Below are 18,725 nucleotides of genomic sequence, written 5' to 3' on the forward strand. Positions count from 1 at the left end.
ATTCCTCTGGTGATTACTCCTAAAGGGTTCTATGAAGAGTTGCTTACAGAACTGGCATTCACTTCGGTGAGTTAGCTCTCACTAGCCCTGCCCCGTCTCCCCTCCCGTTCCTCCCTCACCACCTCCACAGCTGTGAAACAGACACCACACAATAAATATTTTAAAGTCTTGCAACAACGGCTTGCTGGTCATAACTTCACTGTGGGAACTGAATCATTTCGAGGCAATGTCAAACAGGAAAAGACCATGCAGACTGTCCAACAACACTGTTACTCAGTTCTTCATAATATATCCATCCAAAAGTTATGTGATCTCTTGAGAGAATCAGAAATCCATATTTAAGAAAACCCAGTCCTCTGGGTCAAATGAAAAATTGGACAATTTCAACCCTGATCCCATTAGCATATTGAAGCCAGGAACCCATCTTGGCCAGGTTTAATGTTGTGCAGTAAACCCCAGACCAGGCTCAATTATACTCACTGCATGCACACACGCGCGCACACACACACACATACAGATCCACACAAACACACAGACACACACTCTCACTCACACACACACTCACACATACACACATGCATACACGTGCACACACTCACTTACACACACACAAACACATGCACAATCTCACTCACATATACATACACACATGCATGTATACATACATATTCACACACACACACTAATAAACACAGACACACTCTCATTCACACGCGCGCGCGCATACACACACACATACTCACACACACTCACAGACACACGCGCGCATAGACACACACACGTGTGTGCGTACACAGTCACTCGCACGCTCACACACAATCACTCACACACGTACTCACTGACACACTCACTCACACACACACATATGCGCATACACACACACATTCACTCACACACACACACGCACACACACAGATAGACACACACTCACGCACGCGCATACACACTCACTCACACCCTTACACACATACTCACTCACACACACACTCACTCACATGCACACACACACACTCACACACGCGCATACACATTCACTCACAAACACACACAGTCACACACGTACTCACTCACACACACACACACTCACACACACATACACTCACACTCACTGACTCACATGCACACGTACACACTCACTAACACACACACACACATTCACACTTGCATCTATATCTCTATATCACCAGATAAGAAGATATTAGAATGGATGCCCAATGTTTGGGAAAATAGGTAGAAAGTTGCTTGAATGGTGAAAGTCAAGCAAAGTTTAGAGTTCAAGGTCTGGGCACCTGGAGACATGGTGATTAATTCTGGAGTCATTTCAAATCAGGAATTTTTGTGACACTGTAATTGGACAAGAGCAGAGATCTCGGACGGCTGTACAGAGAGAGAGAGTGGAATTTGAAAACACAACTACAGATTATACAATAAATTGGAGTATATGTGTGTACACCAAGCAATTTCTGATGGCATACATGCATTGTGTCACAATAAGAGTTCACAAAGTAACGATGCAATCTGTTGCCATTCCTAATGGGACAGTAGGTTTCCCAGGCTGATTCCAGGGATGGTGAGACTGACATATGAGGAGAGGTTGATTAGATTAGGATTGTTTTCATTGAAATTCAGACAAATGAGCAGGGATCTAATAGAGATTTATAAAATTCTAACAGGACGAGAAAGGGCAGATGTAGAGAGGATCGTGGGTAGATCCAGAACCGGGGTCACAGTCTGAGGATTCATGATGGACCGTTTCAGATGGAGATGAGGAGACATTTCTTCACCCAGAGAGTGGGGGGCCTGTGGAATTCATTACCACAGGAAGTAGTTGATGCTAGTATAGAACATAGAACATGACAGCGCAGTACAGGCCTTTCGGCCCTTGGTGTTCCATTCCATTTTCATCCATATCTTTATCCAATGACCAATTAAATGCCCTTAAAGTTGGCGAGTCTACTACTGTTGCAGGCAGTGCGTTCCACATGCCTATTACTCTCTGACTAAAGAATATTGAATGTATTCAAGAAGTGGTTAGATATAGCATTTGGGGCGAATGGGACCAAAGGTTACAGGGAGAAAGCAGGATGAAGCTATTGAGTTGGACAATCAGCCATGACCGTGATGAATGACAGAGCAGGATCGAAGGGCCAAATGGCCTCCTCCTGCTCCTATCTTCTATGTTTCTATATTTCTATGTATTGGAGGGAAGGGCAAGATTAGAGATGACGTCAAGAGGATACTCATAGAATTGTAAGTATAGAAGTGCCCTTCAGTTCATCATGTCTGTCCTGCCAAAGTTGTGCTAAATCTACACTAGGATCCTGGAGAAGGACAGGGGATTGGATAAGGAATGGTATCGGAAGGGGGTTATAGGTGAAGAATTAGGGTGTTACTGGAGGGATCAATGCCTTTTTGAGTACAGGTTAGAGGGCAGGTTGAAACATTAACGTGAGGAGGCCTGCTACCTGAGGGTGAAAGGCCATTCAGCCCAACAGGAAGGAACAGTATACAGAAATAATGACAGAATGATTCTCTTTGCATTGTTCATGGAAGACCAAAAATCATCGGACACCACGTTGGAGGAATAAGGCAACAAAAGTTTTTATTTGATACCGGCCTCCATCGTATCTTTGTTGGAATAAGGAAGCAAGGCACTTCTGCCCTTTACTGGGATTGTCTGAATAAGATCAGAGCAATCAGAGAACTGATGGAGGGCAGAATTCAGCCTATCATTTGTGCACTGGCTCTCCAAATGACCAATGAGCCATTCTCAGGTTCCTCCCCACCTACCTTTTTCAGACAATGACCCAATTCCACCTTAAAAGCCTTGATTAGATCAGCTTCTCCACACTGTCATGCAATCTTTCCCAACCACTCACTGCATGGTCCTCCTTATGATGCATTGCTCTTTTGTCAATTGACTCAATCTGTGCCCTGTCCTCATTCTAGATCCTCACCTCCCATTCACTGGCAACAGTTTTCCCCTGTCTGCTGTTGTGGGAAACACATATATAAAACCCAGTCAGGGCACATCATTGCCACAGTACAGGAGCCATCACCTCAAGACTCTAGAGTTCAATTCCAGCACAGTGACTTGTGAAAGTGAATTGAATAAATCTAGTGATTTATGTGCAGACACCAGGAGAATTGACAATGAAAGTTGTATGATTAGCATATTAATATCGTGGCAGGGTGGTTGGAAAAGCATTTAAAGGGCTATTGCCAGTGAAGTGTACATTTCACACAGAAATAATCATCAAAAAAAATTCCACGTCGCACAGAGAGAAAGTGCCTTTACTCCAACCCTTCATGTGCCAACAGCACCTTCAATAGAAAATCTCCAATCCATCACTGTTGACATTCCCAGGTCCCCTGCCAACTAGTCTTAAGGACTTTCCAAATCAAACTGCCAAATTTTGGATACTTTTTTGTGCTGTGGATAAGTAACTGGGCACTGATAGGAGTTGTCCCTGGGCTAAGTTACATGGGACTATCAGCAACATTGTCAAAAAGTGTGGTGCTGGAAAAGCACAGCCTGTCAAGCAGCATCAGGAATGTTCTGATGCAACATTGAACTGAGGAGGCCATTCAGTCCCTCAAAACCATTTAATGAGATCTCAGCCAACCTGTATCTTAGCTTCATCTATTTGCTTTTCTTTCATGGGGGTGCAGTTGGCAAGTAGACAATAGACAATAGGTGCAGGAGTAGGCCATTTGGCCCTTCGAGCCAACAGCAGTAATGGGTAAGGGATGGAAAGGTGTGTTTCTTTAATTCTTTGATTGCCTGAGAAGTTAGCCAAACCAACAATTGTTATAGAGTCACACAGCACAGGAACAGACCCTTCGATCCAACCAGTCCATGCCGACCATAATCCCAAACTAAACTAGTCCCACCTACCTGCGCTTGACCCATCTCCCTCCGAAACTTGCTTATTCATGTATAAATGTCTTTTAAACATTGTAACTTTAACTGCATCCACCACTTCCTCAGAAGTTCATTCCACACATGAATCACTCTCTGTGTAAAAATATTGCCCCACATGTCTTTTTAAAATCTTTGTCCTCTTGCCTTAAAAATAGTCTTGAAATCACCCCCCCACTCCCCCCCAAGGAAAAGAAACCTTTCCCACACACCCCGACCTTCCCCACACACTCCCACATTCCCCACACACCCCCATCTTCCCTACCCCTCATAATTTTATAAACCTCTGTATGGTCACCTCCTGCACTCCAGTGAAAAAAGTCCCAGCCGATCCAACCTCCACTTACAAGTCAAAACCTTCATTCCCAGCAGCATCCTCTGAACCCTCTCCAGCTTACTAATATTATATATAATTACATTATTTGTTGTTCATCCTTAATTGAAATTGAAATGAATGGCTTGTTAGACCTCTCCGAGGAACCAGATGGACACCACAGCAGATAAGGATCACCATTCCTTCCTTAAAGGGCATGAGTGAAGCAGATGGGTTTTTACAACAAAAACAGAAATTGCTGGAGAAACACAGCAGGTCTGGTAGCATCTGTGGAGAGAGAAGCAGAGTTAACATTTCAGGGCCCAGTGACCCTTCTTCAGAAGCAGAGTTACTGGACCCAAAATATAAACTCTGTTTTCGCACCACAGATGCTGCCAGACCTGCTGAGTTTCTTCAGCAGTTTCTGTTCTTGTTTCAGGTTTCCAGCATCCGTGATTCTTTGTTTTGGATTTGATGGTTCCCATTTCTTAGATTACCTTTTAAATCCAGGGCTGCTAATTGAATTTGGATTCCAGCAACTTCCAGGATGCAATGTGAATCATGTCCCCCGGGCAATACCTTGAGGTCTCTCGATTGTGAGTCCAGTGACATTGCCAATATATCACTGCCCCTCTCAAATAGCTTCCATATTTTTTAATACCATTGTCCAATAAAAATCCATCAATCTCAGATTTGTAATTGTTAACATGTTAATTAAGTTCATATCTACTGCTTTTCATGAGAGAGAATTATATTCTTAGAGTCAGAGAGTTATAGAGGTGCAGCATGGGAAAAAAGTGCCCTTTGGCCCATCACATCTGTGCTGGTCAAAATAATGACCTAACTATTCCAATCTATCCTTTATACCATCATCTGTGTGAGGAAGTGTTTCCCATATTCTCCCTGAGAATGGTTTGGTTTTAATTTTAAGATTTGGTCCCTTTGTCCTGTTCTTATATCCAAGGGAAAACTGGAATTGTCCATAAGGAGGGAAGCAGATGAAAAGGTGGGTCTCTTTACTGGATGGACCTCACTTCTCCACTTCCATCCCTACATTATCACCCCACTGACCACGACCCACACCTCCAACCACCTTCCCCACACACCCCCACATTCTCCACACACCCCCACCTTCCCCACACACCCCCACCTTCCCCACACACCCCCACTTTCCCCACACACCCCCACCATCCCCACACACCCCCACCTTCCCCACACACCCCCACTTTCCCCACATACCCCCACCATCCCCACACACCCCCACCTTCCCCACACACCCCCACTTTCCCCACACTCTCCCACCATCCCCACACACCCCCACTCTCCCCACACACCCCCATCTTCCCCACACACTCCCACTTTCCCCACACACCCCCACTTTCCCCACACACCCCCACCTTCCCCACACACCCCCACCATCCCCACACACCCCCAACTTCCCCACACACCCCCACTTTCCCCACACACCCCCACCGTCCCCACACACCCCCACCTTCCCCACAAACCCCCACCTTCCCCACACATCCCCACCTTCCCCACACACCCCCACCATCCCCACACACCCCCACCTTCCCCACACACCCCCACTTTCCCCACACACCCCCACCGTCCCCACACACCCCCACCTTCACCACAAACCCCCACCTTCCCCACACCCACCCACCTTCCCCACACACCCCCACTTTCCCCACACACCCCCACCATCCCCACACACCCCCACCATCCCCACACAGTCCCACTTTCCCCAAACATACCCACCGTTCCCACACCTGCCCCTCACATTCCCCACTCCACTCACCTCCCCCACCCCCTACCCATCATCCCCACACTTGTCCCCCACCTTTCCCACACACCCCTAGCCTCTGGGGTTTTGTGACTGTGTCCTGGAGTGGTCCTGGAACCCAGAAACATGTGTCCCAGAAACGTAAGACAGCTACCAAATAAACCACAACCAAAAGCTTATCAATAGGATCACAGAACAGGACTGCATTAAAGCAAGCCATTCAGCCAATCAATCTATATTGGATCTTCCAAAGAACAATCTCACTCCCCTTCTTCATTCCCATGATCTCTTTTCTCCCCCTTAAATATTTATTTAATTCCTCTGAATGCCAGTGTTGAAGTCTATTCACCACAGAGTGTTCCAAATCTTAACCACTTGCAGGTTCAACATTTTGCTAAGCTGTGTATCAGCTGACCTAAGGTGGCCGGGGTGGGGGGGGTGTGGATGGATGGAGTCACTGCAGGAATTAAATCCTTTATTTTCAAGAGACTGTGGTTATTGTAATGAGGTCAGCCAGGTGGATGTCATAGAATCTGAGTTTCCTGATTGGGGCTGTTAACCTGGTTCAATCAGGGAGCCCTGGCTGATAGATTTAAATAGGAGGGTCAGAGGTTCTGTTCACTCTGAGAGCTGGATCAGTGTCAAGGACTCTCCCCGTGTAAATAAAGCGAGATTTGGTGACGGATGCTGGCCTTTCTGGAGTTATTTCAGTCACCACAGTCCTACTCCTTCATTGGAGAGAGGGACAGCCTGATGTTTAACCTGAGGGTCAACACGCCTTCCTGTGAGGGGGAGGTTGAGGAGGAAGTTCTTTCGAGGTGATTTCTGATGGCATTGGGATTGAACCCACTCTGTTGGCATTACTCTGCATCACAAGTCCAGCCACCTGAACTGTACATCCAGCTGTGTAAGTGGGATGGTCAATTGTCAGAACAGGTACACACTGATGATCAAATATTCATTGTCACTTGATAGCTTGTGTGCTGTTCTCTTGGAATAGGGCAGAACAGTGTCTCAGTGGTTAGCACTGCTGCCTCACAGCACCAGGTACCTTGTTTCGATCCCAGCCTCAGGTGACTGTCCGTGTGGAGTTTGTACATTCTCCCCGTGTCTGCATAGGTTTCTGGCAGCTACTCCTGTTTCCTCCCACAGTCCAAAGGTGTGCAGGCGAGGTACACTAGCCATTGGAAATCCGGGTTTATGGGGATAAGGTGGATCTGGGTGGGAGAGTTGCTTTTGGTACCGCAGGGGTTTTAGAGTGAAGGGATTGAAGCAAATGATTATTGAGGGACTCACTTAGGAAAAAGTGACTCAAACAAACCAAGGAAGTGAAGAATAGTACCAAATTGAAAGGAAAAACATACAAGAAAAGATTAACAGTACACTATTAAATTTTCAAAAGCCAACAAAAGAAGGGGGGCAGGCAGCATGGTAGCTCAGTGGTTAGCACTGCTGCCTCACTGTGCCAGGGACCCAGGTTCAATTCCACTCTTGGGCGACTGCCCGTGTGGGGCTTGCATATTCTTCCCATGTATGCATGGGTTTGCTCCAGTTTGGTCCCACAATCCAAAGGTGGGCAGGTTCGGGGATGTGTAGGTTAGGTGCATTAGTCAGGGGTAAATATAGGGTAGGGGAATAGGTCTGGGTGGGTTGCTCTCCAGTGGGTCGGTGTGGACCTGTTGGGCTGAAGGGCCTGTTTCTATTTTAAACAGATTGGATTCCCTACAATTGACAACAGATCCTTATTACAATCTTAATTCCAGATTTTTAAAACTAAATTCAAATTTCAATATCTGTCATGACAGGATTCAAGCACAGGTCCCCAGAACATTGCCTGAGTCACTGGATTCATAATGTAGTGATAACAGAACAAGACTGCAGTTGTTTAACACTCTGGTGCGGCCGCATCTGGAATATTGTGTACAGTTTTGGTCGCCATACTATAGGAAGGATGTGGAGGCACTGGAACGGGTGCAGAGGAAGTTTACCAGGATGTTGCCTGGTATAGGAGGAAAATCCTATGAGGAAAGGCTGAGGCACTTGGGGTTGTTTTCATTGGAGAAAAGAAGGTTTAGGGGTGATTTGATAGAGGTGTACAAGATGATTCGGGGGTTAGATCGGGTTGACAGTGAGACCCTTTTTCCACGTATGGAGTCAGCTATTACAAGGGGGCATAGCTTTAAATTAAGGGGGGGTAGATATAGGACTGATGTTAGGGGTAGGTTCTTCACTCAGCGAGTCGTAAGTTCATGGAATGCCCTGCCAGTAGCAGTAGTGGACTCTCCCTATTTATGGGTATTTAAGCGGGCATTGGATAGGTATATGCAGGATAGTGGCTTAGTGTAGGTTAGGGGTGCTTTGATCGGCGCAACATCGAGGGCCGAAGGGCTTGTACTGCGCTGTATTGTTCTATGTTCTATGTTCTATGTAGACCATTGCCAACCCCTGATCTAACATCCACTGCGGTTTGTGGGAGAGAGTTACAAAATCTTCCTTTTGTGTAGCATGACTGAGTACTGTTTGATAAGATCTCACCTGTACCCCATTGTGAATAATGAGTAGAACCTCTGCTCTTACAAACTTTGGATGTGTTAATGGCAGCCACTATGCTTGGAGTTCATTCAAATCGAAATCTACAAAGAATCCCTTCAGCATTTGCTTACATCAAATTATTCCTTCACTTAAAAAAAACAGTTACAAAATAAGTGTTGGTTGATGTTTATTTAACATGGTCCTGGTGTTAAACTTTCCATCTAACATGGAATGCTTCCAGAATATTCTTTGAAAGTGTGGCTGCAAGGGCCTGTTTCTACACTGTAGGGACTCTAATTCTAATTCTAAAAGACTGAGAAAGCGAAAGAGAAAATAAACTATGGGGGTAAAATAAGAAATAATATGAAAATGAACAGTAAGAGCTTCTTTAAATGTACGGAAAGGAAAAAGAGAGGCCAAGGTGAACATTAATTATGTAAAATAATCAAGCAGAGTCAGCAAGATTTCATAAAGGGAAAGTGTCTGGAAAGTGTTTTAGACTAATTTGAGGAGGTAACAAGAAGGTTAGGTATAGAAGAAGCAGTGGATGCAAACAGTTTGGATTTTCAGAAGGTCTTTGATAAGGTATCACATACAATGCTACTTAATAAGACAAGAGCCCCTGGTGTTGGGTGTCATATATTTGCATCGATAGAGGATTGGCTAATAGAAGACAGAGAGTTGGGATAAAGAGGACATTTTTAGAATGACAACCTGTAACTAGTGCAGTGCCACGGGAACCAGTTAGAGCAGTTATATTAGCTCTGCTTTGAGCAAAGGAGATTGAGGGATGATTTGAACGAGATAGATTTTGATAAGGTGGGGAATTATGATAGATTCTGATAGGTAGAGGCTCATGATAGATTTTGATAAGGTAGAGGATTATGATACGTTTTGAAAGGTAGAGGATTATGATACATTTTGATAAGGTAGACAAAGCAGAGCTGTTCCTATTGGCACCTAAACTTAACGCTTTGGGTAATAAATGCAGGGAGATAAATGAGGAAGATCTTTCTTTTAAAAGCAGCAATTGGTAAGAACCTGGAACTTATCGATGAGTATGAGATCATGAAAGGCATGGATGGGGTGAATGCACTCAGTCTTTTCCCAGGATTGGGTAATCATGGACTAGAGGGCATCAGTTTAAGGTTAGAGGGGAAAGAATAAAAAGGAACCTGAGGGACAACGTTTTCACACAGCAGGCAGTACACATATGGAATGAGCTGCCAGCAGAAGTGGTTGAGGTGGGTACATTCACAACATTTAAAAATATTTGGTCAAATACATAGATAGGAAAAGGTTAGAAGGATATGGGCCAAGTGCAGGGAAATGGGGTTAGTGTGAATGGCCATTTTGGTCGGCATGGACCAGTTTGGGCCACAGGGCCTGTCTCTGTGCTGTCGGACCCTATGACTCTAGATTGTGACACATTGGGTGTGGTGGGAGGAAGCAGAGATGATAATGATATCAAAAGGAAATTGGATGGACAATTGAGGAAAATGAACATTTTGGGTCACTAAGCAGAGGATGGGAACCAGTACGGACTTGAAGGGTGAATGGCCTCCTTCGGTGCCCCCAATGACTTTGTGACTCTGTGTAGAAATGAACGAGTATTCTAGACCTTCCATTTAATTATCCTTCAGGATGAGGACTTTTATTTTATTTAACAGTGAGTTACTGTGATTTGGAATTCTTTGTGAGAGGACAGTGAGCATGGATTGAATCATAATTTTCGGGAAGGAAATTGCGTCAATGCACAACACAAGAAATTTGTAGGACTTTGGGAAAGGAACAGGGGAGTGGGACCCCCTGTTTCAAAAAGCTGGTACAGTCACGATGGGTTGAATGGGCTCATCCTGTGCCATGTTAGCCATGGCTGTGTGAAGTTAGCACTGAGTACTCAGAATCAGAAGGAGATGGGTCCCACTCCTGTATCGATCCTAGTATCCAGTTCCGCATTGTAGAGGAACAGTCTTTCAGCTGAGGCATTAGACCGACATAAAAGATTCCACTGTACTATTTTAAAGAATTTCTCCTAAGTACCCTTGCCAATACTTACCATTCGACCAACACAATGAGAAACAGATTATCTGACCTTGCTCCTTGTGGGAGCTTGCTGTATGCAAATTGCCGCTGTGTAGCAGACATTAAAACAGCAATTGCATTTTCTAAGCATTTCATTCACTGTAAAGTGCTTTGGATGGAACTGAGGTGATAAAAGGTGCTATCCAAATGCAAGTCTTTCCTGCTTCCAAGCAACAACTCGTATTTCTGTTGCCTCTTTGGTGTGGTCAATAATCCCATTCACCAGGGACTGCCGGACAAAATTTAGTACCAACACACACAAAAAGAGATGTGAAAGCAGAGGACCAAAGGACTTATTCAAAAAGATGGGTTTACAATAGTGTTTTGACGAAGAGAGTTAGAAAGGCAGAGGGGTTTAGGGACTGGACCCAGGCAGCAGTGACACTGTCAGGGAAGCAAATTAAATACAGATGAGGAAGAGACCAGAACTGGAGGAGCAAGGAGATGTTGGAGAGTTAATGGGGCTAAAGCAGAATCCGGACAGTCAGAATGGTGAGACAATGGAGGGATTTTCAGACAAAGATGTGAATTTGAAGATCAAGATACTATTCTGCGGGGAACCGAAATAGGTCAGTGGGCATAGGGGTGTCAGGGGAGCGGATATTACGACTAGTTCCAACACAGGCAGCAGATGCCGTCAGGTTTACGGAGAGAACTTTGTGTTTTGACTTTGTTAGGAACTACTTATACAAAGCCTCCCCTCACACAATTTTGTACACAAGTCTAATACCCTCCAAGGGGGCACAAGGATGTTCAGTGCCTAACCCCATCAGGTTTCTTGTATGTTCCAGGGATCAAAGGTTACAGGAGAAGGTAGCGGAAAGGGATTGAGAAGCATATCAGCCATAATCAAATGATAGGTCAGACTCTGTGAGAGAAGTGATTTAATTCTGCTCTTATATCTTATGGCCATATATTCTATGTTGGGGAGAAGAACTCCTTAAAATCAAAGGTATGGGTGGCCTTTTATTTTATTCACTCATGAGACCTGGGCATCACTGAATGGGCCAGTATTTAATGCCCGTCCCCAGTTGCCCTTGAGAAGGTGGTGGTGAGCTGACTTCTTGAACCGCTGCAGTCCACCTGCTGTAGGTTTACCCATAATGCTATAATGGAGATTCCAGGATTTTGATCCAGCAACATGAAGATATGGAGTCAGGATGGTGAGGGGCTTCGAGGGGAACTTGCAGCAGCTGGTGTCTTTCCAGGCGGAAGTGGTCGTGGGCTTGGAAGGTGCTGTCTATGGAAACTTGGTGAATTTCTGCAGTGCATCTTAGAGATAGAACACGCTCCTCATACAGAGATTCAGTGGTGGACAGAATGGATGTTTCTGGATATGACTACAATCATGCAGCCTGCTTTGTCCTGGATGGTGTTGAGCTTCTTGAGTGTTGTTGGAGCTGCACTCATCCAGGCAAGTGAGGAATATTTCATCACACTCCTGACTTGTGCCTTGTCGATGGTGGGACAGGCTTTGGGGGGAGTCAGGAGGTCACTGGATTCCTAGGCAGGATTCCTAGCCTCTGAGTTGCTCTTGGAGACACTGATTTATATGGTTAGTCTAGTTCAGTTTCTGGTTAATACTTACCACCAGGATGTTGATAGTGGGCGATTCAGTGTCTCTCTCATCATAGAATCCCTACAATGTGGAATCAGGCCACTCAGTCCATCGAGTCTACATTGACTCTCCAAAGAAGATACTGCCCAGACCCACCCCATCACTGTAAATCTTCATTTCCCATGGCCACTCCACCTGACGTGCACATCTTTGTGATGTGGGAGGAAACTGGAGGAACCTGGAGGAAGCCCACACAAACACAGGGAGAATGTGCAAACTCCACACAAACAGTCACCTGAGGATGGAATTGAACCCAGGTCCCTGGCACTGTGAGGCAACAGTGCTAACCACTGAGCCACCGTGCTACCCTGATGGGCAAGAGAATTTTCTGGACAAGGTGGGAGTTGGGGGTCATGTATTACAGTCAAAACAATTGTTAATCAAATACCAGGTACTTTACTGCTACGGTCAGTGACTGAAGGCCCTGCTGGAAGTTTTTTAAGCCACCAAACAGAATTAGCTATATTCAATGTGCAATCACTTGATTCCATAACTGAACCAAACCCTCACCTTGACTTGCATCAATACCATGGCCTAATGGATGAATGGTCATCCAATTAGATGCCATAAACAGGAGAGAGGGTACCCAAACTGGACAAGGTGAGACAAAAAGTAGTGAAGATTAATGTTGATCCCAGTACAGGGAAAACAGAAGCACTGCAAGTGCTGGATGAGACAGGTGGCCAGATTAAGGAATGTGAGTGCTTTAAACATTATATTTGCCTGTATGTCTTCAGTTAGCTGTCTCCTTATCAATGTCATTGAATATTAAGACATGTTCTTGTTGTGATCATAGAATCCCTACAGTGTGTAAACAGGTCCAAAAAAGTCCACACCAACCTTCCAAAGAGTATCCCACCTAAACCTATTCCCTTACATTTACTCCTAACTAATGCACCCCTGAACACTATAGGCAATTTACCATGGCCAATTCACCTAAACTGCACACCTTTGTCTTGTCGTTTTGAAGTGCCCCTAATCAATAATGTTATTTTAACCTCAAGGGTTTGGAATCCAACCCGATCAGCAAATTGTCTTGCATTGCCCAAGAGGGAAGGACAGACGTTGTTCATGCTCCATACGAACACTCAAAATAGGAGCAGCAGTATGCCATCAGCCCCTCCAGCCTGGTCCACCATTCAATTAGGTCATAGATTCATAGAATTGTATAACACGGAAACAGAATCTTCAATCCAATTTATCCATGTCAACCAGAGATCCTAAATTAATCTAGTTCCTTTGCCAGCACTTGGCCCATATCCCTCTAAGCGCTTCCTATTCATATACCTATCCAGATGCCTTCGAAATGTTGTAATTGTACCAGCCTCCACCACTTCCACTGGCAGCTCATTCCATACATGCATCATCCTCTGTGTGAAAAAGTTGCCCCTTAGGTCCCTTTTAAATCTTTCCCCTCTCACCCTAAACCTATGCCCTTTCGTTTTGGACTCCCCCACCCTTGGGAAAAAGTCCTTGTCCATTTATCCTATTCATGCCTCCAACAATTTTATAAACCTCTATAAGGTCACCCAGAGAAAACAGCCCCAGCCTGTTCAGCGTCTCCCTGTAGCTCAAATCTCCAACCCTGACAACATCCTTGTAAATCTTTCCTGAACCCTTTCAAGTTTAACAACATCATTCCGATAGCAGGAAGACCAGAATTGTACACAGTTTTCCAAAAGTGGCCTAACCCCTACCCTGTTGAGGTTATGGCCGATCTGATTGTAACATAAAACCTGCACTCCTGTTTATCCTGATAACCTTTCACCCCATTGCCCTCAACCAGAATCAATCTATCTCTGCCACAGAATGTTCCAGGACCCTACTTCCATCATCTTTTCAAGAAGAAAGTTCCAAAGAGTGATGACCCTCGGAGAGAGAAAAAAAAACATCCACCTTATCTCTGTTTTAAATGGGCGACCCCAGATTTTTGAACAGTGACCCCTAGTTGTAGGTTCTGCCCATAAGAGAAAAAACATATGACCACAAGGAAAAGTAGCAGGGTAGGCCATTCAGCCCCTTGAGGAGAAAGTGAGGACTGCAGCTGGTGGAGATCAGAGTCGAGAGTGTAGTGCCGGAAAAGCACAGCAGGTCAGGCAGCATCCGAGGAGCAGGAGAGTCAATGTTTCGGCATAAGCCCATCATCAGGAATAAGGCTCTGTGCAAAATCTTTCTCTTCAACCAGCAGCTATTGGTACTGTTGAAAAATCTTCACCCCATCATCTACACCACTCATCACTGCCCAGTTTCTCAATTTAGTCCTTATCAAAACGTCGGACCCCAAACTTTACTTAGATCAAGGATCTTAAAAAGAGGCCACATAGATAAGAGACTGGGCCCTTACAAAGGTAAATACAGTGTGAGCATTCACTTCGAGAGGGCTAGAATACAAGAGCAGAGATGTCCTGCTGAGGCCGTATTAGACTCTGGTCAGACTGCATTCGGGAATATTGTAGGGAGTTTGGGCCTCCATATTTAAGGAAGGATGTGCTCGTATTGGAGGGGGCGTCCAGAGGAGGTCTACAAGAGTGATCCTGAGAATGAAGGGCTTCTCATATGAGGAGCAGTTGAGAATTCCAGGTCTGCACTCAATGGAGTTTAGAAGGATGAGGGAGGATCAGATTGAAACATACAGAATACTCAGAGCCATGGAGACAGTGGATGTGAGGAAGATGTTTCCACTGATAGGAGAGACTAGAACCCGAGGACACAGCCTCAGGCTGAAAGGATGACTCTTTAGACCTAAAATGAGGAAGAATTTCTTCAGCCAGAGATGTTTTTATGTGGAATTCACTGTCACTAAGGGCTGTGGAGGCCAAGTTATTCAGTGTTTTTAAGACAGACAGGTAGTTTCCTGATTGGTAAGGGGGTCAAGGATTACAAGGAGAAAGCAGAAGAATGGTGGCATGGTGCCTCCGTGGTTAGCACTGCTGCCTCACTGTGCCAGGGGTTGGGGGGTTCGATCCCAACTTCTGGTGACTATCTGTGTGAAGTTTGCATGCTCTCCATGTGCCTACATGGGTGTCCTCTGGGTGTTCCAGTTTCCTCGCACTGTCCTAAGATGTTAGGTAGATTGGCCATGCTAAATTATCCACAGTGACCAGGGATGTGCAGGCTAGTGGATTAATCATGAGAAATGCAGGGATTCAGTGAAGGGGGTGGGTCTGGATGGGATGCTCCTCCTTTGGAGGGGCATTGCAGACTTGATGGGCTGAATGGCCAGCTTTCATACTGTTGGGATTCTGTGAGTGGGTTTGAGAAACGTAACAGCCACGATTGAGTGGCAGAGTGGATTTGATGAGCTGAATGGCCTAACTTTGCTCCTATATCTTACAGTTATGCAGATTCAGTGCTAAAGGAGAGGCCACCTGGAGATTATTTCATCATTGTTTTGGGGAGTTTGCTGGTCACAAATTGATTGCTGTGTTTCCTACATTACAGTGACAACAACATTTCAAAAAGCATTTCGTCGGATATAAAACACTCTGCGATGTGCTAAGACCATGGACGGTGCTACTTAAATGCAAGTACTTTCTGAAGAAGATGCTGTTTACAAATTCATCGCACAGACCAGTCAATTAAGAAATACTCTCTCTCTCTCTCTCTCTGGGACAGAATGTATTGTCTGCTGTTGAATTCTTTTTCCCTGCAGCAGAGACCAGCGCTCGTATTTCTTGGCTAAAAGTGACTAGCCATCAAATATTGATGATTCTCGGCACTTGATCTACTGCCTTGCAACTGAAATCCAATTTGATGTCAATCCCTGTGAATGAAGAGCGACAGAGAACTGCTCCTTCAGTAATGATCACATACTTTGACCTTCCCAAAGCAAACTAGAGAAAATGGCAGGGAGCACAGCAGTGGTGACAGCTTTGCTGTTACTTCAAACATTCTGTGACAAGAAGTATAGGGCAAACAGCTCAGCTCACCCCCAGTCTGAGACAGGCCCATTACCCTCCAACACACCTCTGCCTGCCTTCAACCTCTGGCCTCTTCCATATCCCCTTCTCTTCAATCTGCCATTGGTCGCTCTCAAAGCCCTAAGCTTGGGAATTATCTCTCTAAAACTCTCCACCTTTTCAACTCTCGCCTCCTGTAAGATACTCCTTAAAAGTCACCTCATCAAGCATTTGTCACCCGTCCTAGTATCTCCTTGAATGGCACAGTCTAAGTCTTTTTGCTGTGATGCCCATTCTGCAAACTTCTTTCAGCAGTAAAATGGTGCTTTGCAAATGTGAAGTTGTTGTTGTAAGGGGATGGTCCTCGTCAGCTTCCAATCTCAACCTCTCCTCTTTCCTTTTCTCTAGATCATCGCTCCTCTTTCTGGGATGTGTAGCTCCCCCAGACACTATCCACAATGCAGGAGTGCGGTCTCCAGAGAGGTGGTCAGTTAGCTCAGTTGGCTGGAAGGCTGGTTTGCAATGCAGAACGGCTGCATGGGGTCCATTCCTGCGTTGGCTGAGGCTACTTTGAAGGTATTCTTGACCTCTTCCCTCACCTGAGGGGAGATGACCTTCAGGATAAAGTCACCAGGTTGTCTCCATACTGAAAGGGAATGTGGTGACTTTATCTATCACCTAACTATTCTTCCTGCCTGTCATGAGGCAGAGGGAATCAGCAGGCAATTCAGCTGCTGAAGGCTTCACCAATTTTTCCCTCACCTAATGCCAACCTGTAGTAGAGGTTGGAGTCACATTTATTCCCAAAAATACAATTGTCCAATCTCCCTGAGAGTGTTGGAAACCACTGTGACCCTTCATTCTCCCTACCACTCAATTCCTTTCTCACTCAGAGTCACTACCTAAGATGACTCACGGAGGATAGATAGACACTGGTTGGTGAGAGTTGGCTTTGAGGAAGTCCTTTCCAGTTAAAGGTGCTGAGACAGAGGGGATTTGGAAAGCTATTTTGGGTACGACTACCAAGGAGGGAGGGGCAATTATATTTTGGGGAGTAAGTGTGATTTCAACCTCTACCACAGGTTGGCATCAGCTGAGGGCAAATTTGGTGATGCTTTCACAAGTTGAATTGCCCAGATGAGTTGGTAGTTGCCAAAGGGTGATGAGAGAGACAGCAACTTCTGAAGAGAAAATGGAACGAGACGTTGGTAAAGTGGTTCATTTAATGGGACATTAAACGTTGAAAGCAAAGAGAAATTCTGAGGAATGAAAGAATCCTGAACAATGCAGCTCATCTCCAGAAAGAATTGACACAGAATAACCCCATCTCAGTGGGTGTGCTCCAATGCTACTAATTGAACATTAACACAGTGCTATGAAGTTCTTCCATCCAGTGTTTTAATGAAGATTTAACATCACTTTAGTTCCATCAAGCAGCAATCAAATTCAAATTGTTTTTAGTTTGGAAGAGCCACAATTGCTTGCTTCCATCCAGCAATGCTATAAGGAATGCTACCTTGACTAAGGACAAAGTTAAAAATCACACTTAAACCTGTTGGACTATAACCTGGTGTTGTGTGATTTTTAACTTTGTACACCCCAGTCCAACACCAGCGTCTCCAAATCTTGACTAAGGACAGTCAAGCTTCCCAGAGATCGGCAAACCACAGTATCCGATTCTGTATTATTGGGAACAGAACAAACTCCCACCCCATCAAACTCCACGGTAGAGTGAGAATGCCTAACTCTCAATCAAGCTCTACCTCCAGAGCAGATGGAAACCTCAAAATGCTTACATGAAATATGTACTTTTATAGGGTTTTCCACATGGAAATTCCACATTAAATGACTGCCTGATGTATATGAAATTTGAGGCTTGTTGGAATGATGTATTAATGTGAGTGCCTGTGAGAATTTCTGCATGTGTGAGATTGCCTGTGTTAGTGTGTGTGTGTATGTGTGTGTGTGTGTGAGAGAGAGAGAGAGAGACAGACTGCATGAATTTGTGTGTGTGTCTAGCTGAGAAAGATTGCATGTGTCAGAACATGTGTGTGTATGTGAGAATTTCTGCATGTGCCAGAGTATGTGTGTGTGTGTGTGTGTGAGGGAGAGAGAGACTACATGCATCTGAGTATGTGTGTGTGCACGTGTCTGCATATGTGACAGAGATGACTTGTCAGATTTTGTGTGTGTGTTCATATGTAACTGAGAAAGACTGCATGTGTGTGTGTATGTGAAAACTTGTACATGAATGAGACTGTGTGTGTGTGTGAGAGAGAGAGAGAGAGAGACATTGTATGGGGGAGAATGTTGGAGTTGTGTTTACATATTTCTGATAATGGGAGTGCATGCACGTCTGTGACTGTGTGTCATGTGTGTAGTCCATTTGTGTTTGTGTGTGTTGTGTGCGTGTATGTAATGGGTGTCTCTTGTATGTATATTCTGTGTGTTATGTAATGTTTGTGTGTGCGAGGAGTTGATGGTCAGAGGTGAAATGTCTAAAACTAGGGGGCATGCATTTAAGGTGGGAGGAGGAAGTTCAAAGGAGATACGAGGGGCAGGTTTTTTTTTCC

The 18,725-nt window shown here is 45.0% G+C and overlaps 1 protein-coding gene across 1 annotated transcript in view; it reads right to left on the bottom strand.

Annotated features, from left to right (window-relative positions):
• ncanb (neurocan b) overlaps window positions 1-18,725 on the bottom strand; it is a 269,869-nt gene that overhangs the window by 203,527 nt on the left and 47,617 nt on the right. The window lies entirely within an intron of this gene.

The sequence above is a fragment of the Chiloscyllium punctatum genome, chromosome 24, assembly GCF_047496795.1.
Source record: "Chiloscyllium punctatum isolate Juve2018m chromosome 24, sChiPun1.3, whole genome shotgun sequence".
NCBI lineage: Eukaryota > Metazoa > Chordata > Chondrichthyes > Orectolobiformes > Hemiscylliidae > Chiloscyllium > Chiloscyllium punctatum.